A 6,913-nucleotide genomic window follows, 5' to 3' on the forward strand; every position below is an offset into this window, starting at 1 on the left:
CAGCATTTAGTTGCTTAGCTTCACATGTCAAGCAGAGGCAAAATCTGTAGTCAGCATTCCAGGAACAGAAGAATGTGATAGACAGGTCTTCACCCAGTGATTCACTCAGCAATTCTGAGAGAAGTGATCTCTCTTTTTTTTGCTATAAACTTTCCTACAAGATCTTGTGATTTCTGGTGCCTTAATGAGAAATTGTCCATTGACATTTTGAATGATTACAGGTCATTTTATGATGACCTTCAAGAAGCTGCTACAATTACTTTTTGATTATTTAGACTTCTTTTAAGTATCTCTTCCGTCATAAACACATAGCCATGAAAGTTAATCTGAGATCATTGATGTTACAAAGAAAAGAGTCCAGAGAGGCTGACGGCTTTCAGTAGCATCTCAAACACAGGCTTCTTTTATTGAATTATATATTGATTACATATCAGTGCCAGATCCTTAGTGCCCTGGCCTTCTTAGTTTTATCCTATAACTAAAGGACTAAGACAGCCTAATCAAAAGGCAGTTTTTAAATTATTTTCAATGCAAAAGGAATAGACTAATGGTTATACAGGTATCCTGGACTCATGTATGATCTTAGCTAAAATAAACTCAAACTTTGGAGAGTTTGGACTAAGAGTGTAGCTTAGTGATAGAGTATTTGCCTGCATGAATGAGGCCCTGGGTTCAATCTCCAATACAGAAAAAAGGAAAAACAGACTAGGAAATTTCACCTTTAGAAAACTTAGGTATACTCATATATCAGGTAGCAAAATTATGAACATTATTCCCAAAGGAGCAAAGAAAGTGAAACTTGTTTATTTTTCTATACCTGTGATAGACATTTCCACATTACACCTTCTATCCTGGTTTCTCAACTTGTCTAACATTTTTCCCCAATTTTTTAAATTTTTAATGAAGAATAATTTTTAATAGATGCATTGATAGGTCTCAACTTTTTATATTTAGCTCCTCCTGTGTCTTGCCTAGTAACATGGAGATGTACATGCAATAAACTTTTTTTCACATTAATTTGTAATTACATCTAAAAGATGTCCAGTAATACCTCTCTCACATTTCTCTATCTTATCCAGAATCAGAATAACAAGCAGCTGCTTTCAAATGTTGCATCATGGCTCTTGCTGATAAACACAGCAGGCTCAGACAAGAGAGAGCTCTGAACCTAATTTCTTGAAGTTTCAGTGGTGGTAGGAGAAAGACTCAATACCATTTCCCCTGCTAACCATTGTTCTGTCTTCCAATTGTGCTGTGGCCTGTACCACACCCTTCAAAATGCATGAGACCACTGAGCCATAGTTTACATGGCCAATAGAAATGTGGGACATCATTAGTTTGTTGGGGAACATGACAGAATGCTAGAGATTAAGCCATCTTGTCATCAATATCATAGAGAACAGCCTGAGTACTCCCATTCTGTGGTTTTGTTATCTCTTGTGTGTTTGATACAGATGCTCCTCCACTTATGATGGGGTTATGTCCCAATAAACCAATTCTAAGTTTAAAATGACTGAAGTAAAAACTGCATTTAATACATTAACCTGGAACATCATATCTCAGCAACACAGCACATTGTAAAGTATTGGTTGTTTCCCCTCCTGATTGTGACTGATTAAGAGCTTCAGCCACTGTTGCTGCCTAGCTTTGGCAGAGAGTATCACACCCCTTATCGATAGACTAGGAAAAAATCAAATTTTGAAATTCAAAGTATGGTTCCTACTGCATATGTATTTCCTTCACATTTTTGTGAAGTGGAAAAATCACAAGTGGAACCATCATTAGTCAGGAACCATGTACAAATGAATACCTGCAGTATTATTATTTTTGCAATAAACTTAGCAGCCAAGAGCTCAAAAAAGTCAAAAGCATATATTTAATGAAAAACTAAGTTCTAGATTTTGAATTCACAATAAACTTGATGGTGAGCATGGAACTTGCAAGGAATCATTATCAACAGTGTGCCAGTCCCCATGAGAGTTGAGTGATTCCACTGACCACATTAAACTAGAGGAACAACTCAAAAGACAAACCCACCTATCCCCAAAGTTAGAAGTTCTTTTAAGACTGTGTCCAAAAATGGTTGTTGAACATGTGCTTCTGCAGAAGATGCCTTCACATATTACTTGGTGGAGGGTGACTTTCCATTTGACTCAAATGGTTGTTCTACATTTACATCATCCACTTTAAATTCCAAGCTTCCTTATGGACATATAAAAAGTGCAGTGATAACTTCATGTGCTGGCTCTGTTAGCAGAAATATACACTTAAAGAAGGCCAGTTTTTTTTTTTAACCAGTACCCTATATACTTCAAAGATAAAATCAATTCCAAGAAAAATTTGCTTTTCCTTATTCAATTCACAAAATCCAAATATATTCATTCTGTCAAAATGAAATTTCTATCATTATTACAAATGCTATTATGAGCTCATAAAAAGTTCAACATTAAAGATAAAATTATTTATTTTGTGGTATGTAAGCAAATTGTAGAAAAGTGTGTGTGTGTGTGTATATATATATGTATATATACTACATCCTTAAAATGATGCTCTATTTCACCATTCAAAATAAAAACTTTCTTTGGGCTGGGGATGTGGCTCAAGTGGTAGCGCACTCACCTGGCATCATGCGTGTGGCCCGGATTCGATCCTCAGCACTACATACAAAGATGTTGTGTCCGCCGAAAACTAAAAAGTAAATATTAAAAAAAAATCTCTCTCTCTCTCTCTCTGAAAAAAAAATTAAATAAAAACTGTCTTTGTCAAAATGTATAAATATTACACACATATAAACACATATGCACATCTGCACAAAGTTAGAATAACTGAAATACAAAACTTTTTATGGGGAAGTTGGCGTTCAACTTCTTATGGAAATACACACATTTTTTTGCTGCCCACTATCCAGGTCTGCCTCTAAAGTTTATAGAACCCACAGGAAGAATATGAGTGGAAGCCCACATACTGTTACTTTAAAATCGTTGTAATTCAAGCTAGCAAACAGTTAAATAAAATGTTTGATCCTCCATTAGTTAATATACTTTTACAATAACCTGCAAAGCCAGGTTATAATTTCAAATTCTCAGTGTCCTTGGCATCTTTTAGTAAAATGTGGCAGTATGGGGAAAACAGCCCGGCCAGCACATCCCTAGATTTTCCTCCTTCTGTCTCCCACCAGTACAACAAGCAGCCTCAAAAAAAACAGTCAAGAACATCCCAGGCCAGTTCACAGCTCTGTCAATAGGACCCTCTCCAAAGTAGCTCTCCCTGGGTCTACTTTCAGTCCATGGAGCACCCATTATGGTAATGAGGTTCACCCTTGGGAAGAAAGCATCCTAAGGAAGGTGCCTGTCCATCTCTGAAGCAAAGGAGGACTATTTAGGCAAAGGATTGTGGGGTCTAAGTCACCTGAGCATTTGCCTGGGTAGACACATCTCTTTGCCTTTACAGATTTCAAGTTGAGCTTAAAAGGAGCCAGAGCAGAACCTGCTAAAGTGTAGAGCCCTGAGCAGCAGTCTCTCTTGCTAAAATTTTGATCTAAGAGTAGTACTAACATGATCAATGAAATTTTAGAAATGTTTGCTTAAAAAACCTTTTAAAAATCAACTTAATGCCTGAAAATAGTGTGTAAGAGCATGCAAGCACCTGGACACACACACACACACACACACACACATGCACACACACACACTGCTACCTCGCTGATGTTTTGACAATGGAAGAAGCAGCAGAAAGTCAGAAAATGAGAATAGAGTGAACTTCCAAAGAAACCTAATCAGGGCCAGCTTTATGGGCATATGACCTGTGCGGCCACACAGGGTCCCCAGACTCAGAAGAGTTCCACATTTGGTTTCCTGCTCCCCTGTCTTCTTGATATTTTAATAATTGGAACAAAGGACACCACATTTTTATTTTGCACTGACCCTGAAAATGGAATAATCAATCTTGTTCTTAAAGGACTTTTATTTGGCAAGAGGATTTTCCATGAAACTTGTAGCCATCTTTTCTTTGAGAAAAAGTCAATAGAGGGCTGGGGATGTGGCTCAAGCAGTAGCGCACTCGCCTGGCATGTGCGCGGGACTGGGTTCGAACCTCAGCACCACATACAAATAAAGATGTTGTGTCCGCCAAAAACTAAAAAAAAAAAAAAAAAAAAAAAAAAAATATTAAAAAAATTCTCTCTCTCTCTCTTTTTAAAAAAAAAAGTCAATAGAACCAGAATCTCATTCTTGATTATTTGATTTTCACCTCTAAGCCTGGACAAAAACTTAGGGTCAGAGGGGGAAAATGGCCCTGGAGTATTTGAAAGACCTTAACAAAAGTTCCATTAGACAGTTCAGGTTGGCCCTTGTCATTCTGGAACTGCCCCGCCCACTTAATCCCCAATTCAATGCTACCATTTTTCAGCCTGGTATCTTCTTGTCATTTTTTCTTCCCCAATGCTATCTCTTTCAATTATGGAGGTTTGATTTTTCTCTGTGAATTATTTTTCAGTCTCTTATACTCTTTAGATTAAAGTTTGTGGCTAATATTATTATTGAAGCATTATTCCAGGCAGAGATAACACTCACCCATTCTCCCCAAGACACCACCTCTAGTCATTGGGGAACTCACACAATCCAGGTTAGTCCATACATCTCATCTTTGAGTGGCTTTCTTGGTTAAGCCACATTATTAAAGGATGTGCAATCAGTGTAGATGCTCAATATGCTTTGTTTTCTTGTGCATTTTTGTACTTTGCATAGGTGTTCCCTAAAGGGATATATCTTCATGCATGGACTAGAGGCAGCATATTGTAGGTTTAAATTAGAAGCATAGGCATTCTAAGGGCAGCTTGATTCTCTTTGTCAAGCTGCTCATTTACCCTGACTTGTGAGATATATCTTTTGGCTTGTGCTTTAGTTGCTTTTGCCAGAAAATCAAGATGTCATCATCGACAAGCCATTCCTAAGAAAGCAAGTTAACATGTGCAAGGCATGCCAGATTAGCCAGTTAGCAATTGAATTAATGCATTAAGTTTCCAAGCTTTTTTAAAAATATAACTTTTTTATCTTGAACAAACATAGTTAAATAAAGAGAGGGAAGTAGCTGGGCATGGTGGTACACACCTGTAATCCCAGCTACTTAGGAAACTGAGGCAGGAGGATCACAAGTTTGAAGCCAGCCTGGGCAACTTGGCAAGACCCTATCTCAGATTTTTTTAAAAAATATAAGAATATAGCTCACTTGTAGCATGCCTGCCTCGCATATGTGAGGCCTTGAGATTAATCCCCAATACTGGGGGAAAAAAGAATAAAAATTGTCTATAACCCATTATCCTGGAAATAATGATTGTTTTATGTTTCTGAGCATATCCTTCTAAAATATAGATAGCATAAAAAACATATAGAGGGCTGGGGTTGTGGTTCAGATGTAGAGTACTTGCCTAGCATGCGTGAGACACTGGATTTGATCCACAGCACCATATAAAAATAAAATAAAGGTATTCTGTCCACCTACAACTAAAAACTAAATAAATTTTTATAAAAGCATATAGATAGTGATTGTAGTATAGACACACCCTACATATAAACTTCTTTTTAAAGATTAATCATTTAATATTATTTGGACACATCTGTCTGCCTCAAAGACATTTCATGTCAAGCAGTGAAAAAGAAATGATGGCAATTATTAGTGTCTTGGTTTCTTTTTTGAAGTTCCAGATTAACTAATTCTAGCTCTAGATATAACAGTCTGCCCTTTTTACATGGTTTAAACAAATAGCAAAATCTAACAGTTAAAGTACTTTCATGAAGAAGAAGAACATTGATAAGGCAGTTGGCTTATTTAGTAATAATATTTATTATGCTGTAATTGTTTTCATTTCTGTTGGATTATCAGGTGGAAAATAGTTGGTTTCTGATAACTTCCTAAATATCACCAATGTAGCCTTTGATGACCATGGGCTCTACACATGCTTTGTCTCCTCTCTGGTTCGTGCCTCCTACTCTGTCACCCTCCGCGTTATCTTCACCTCGGGAGACATGAGTGTCTACTACATGATTGTGTGCCTGATTGCCTTTACAATCACTCTCATCTTGAATGTCACATGGCTGTGCATGATGAGCAGTCATCTCTGCAAGACTGAGAAGGCCATCAATGAGTTCTTCAGAACTGAAGGGGCTGAGAAACTTCAGAAGGCTTTTGAGATTGCAAAACGCATCCCCATCATCACCTCAGCCAAGACTCTGGAACTCGCCAAAGTCACTCAGTTTAAGACCATGGAGTTTGCTCGGTACATTGAGGAACTGGCAAGAAGTGTTCCTCTTCAACCCCTTATTCTAAACTGCCGGGCATTTGTCGAGGAGATGTTTGAGGCTATACGAGTGGATGACCCTGATGACATGGGAGAAAGAATTAAAGAGAGACCTGCCTTGGATGCTCAAGGTGGCATCTATGTCATTAACTCAGAGATGGGGTGGAGCAATTCACCAGGAGAAGATTCAGATGATGGCTCTCTGAATGAACAAGGTCAAGAGATAGCAGTTCAGGTTTCTGTCCACCTCAAGACAGCAATTATTTCATCCCACCCTTATGATACAGGATCTGCAGGATCCAGCTCTAACTACAAAGATGGGACCTATGAAAACTGTCAGCTGTGAGCTTTCCCAGTACCTACAAAAATAGCTCTCAGGAAAGGAGCTGTTTCTTGGAGGAAATAACATTTTTACCAAAAGATAACTGGGGTTTTCTCTTTATATTAAGCACATAAGAACATGAATTGCCAAAATCTTGGCAAAAAATGCAGCACTTTCCTATCTGATATTTCTCAGTTATTTTTCCTTGAGCTTGATTAACTGATGCATGTAAGATTGAAAGGCACCTGAGAGATAAGTATAATGGGAAAAGGACTGAACTAAATGTCCTATGGCTT

At 37.7% G+C, this 6,913-nt stretch overlaps 1 pseudogene; it reads left to right on the plus strand.

Annotated features, from left to right (window-relative positions):
- Positions 1-6,008: 6,008 nt before the first annotated feature.
- LOC143410412 (microfibril-associated glycoprotein 3 pseudogene) lies at positions 6,009-6,641 on the plus strand (annotated as a pseudogene).
- Positions 6,642-6,913: the final 272 nt, after the last annotated feature.

The sequence above is a fragment of the Callospermophilus lateralis genome, chromosome 11, assembly GCF_048772815.1.
Source record: "Callospermophilus lateralis isolate mCalLat2 chromosome 11, mCalLat2.hap1, whole genome shotgun sequence".
Taxonomy (NCBI): Eukaryota; Metazoa; Chordata; class Mammalia; order Rodentia; family Sciuridae; genus Callospermophilus; species Callospermophilus lateralis.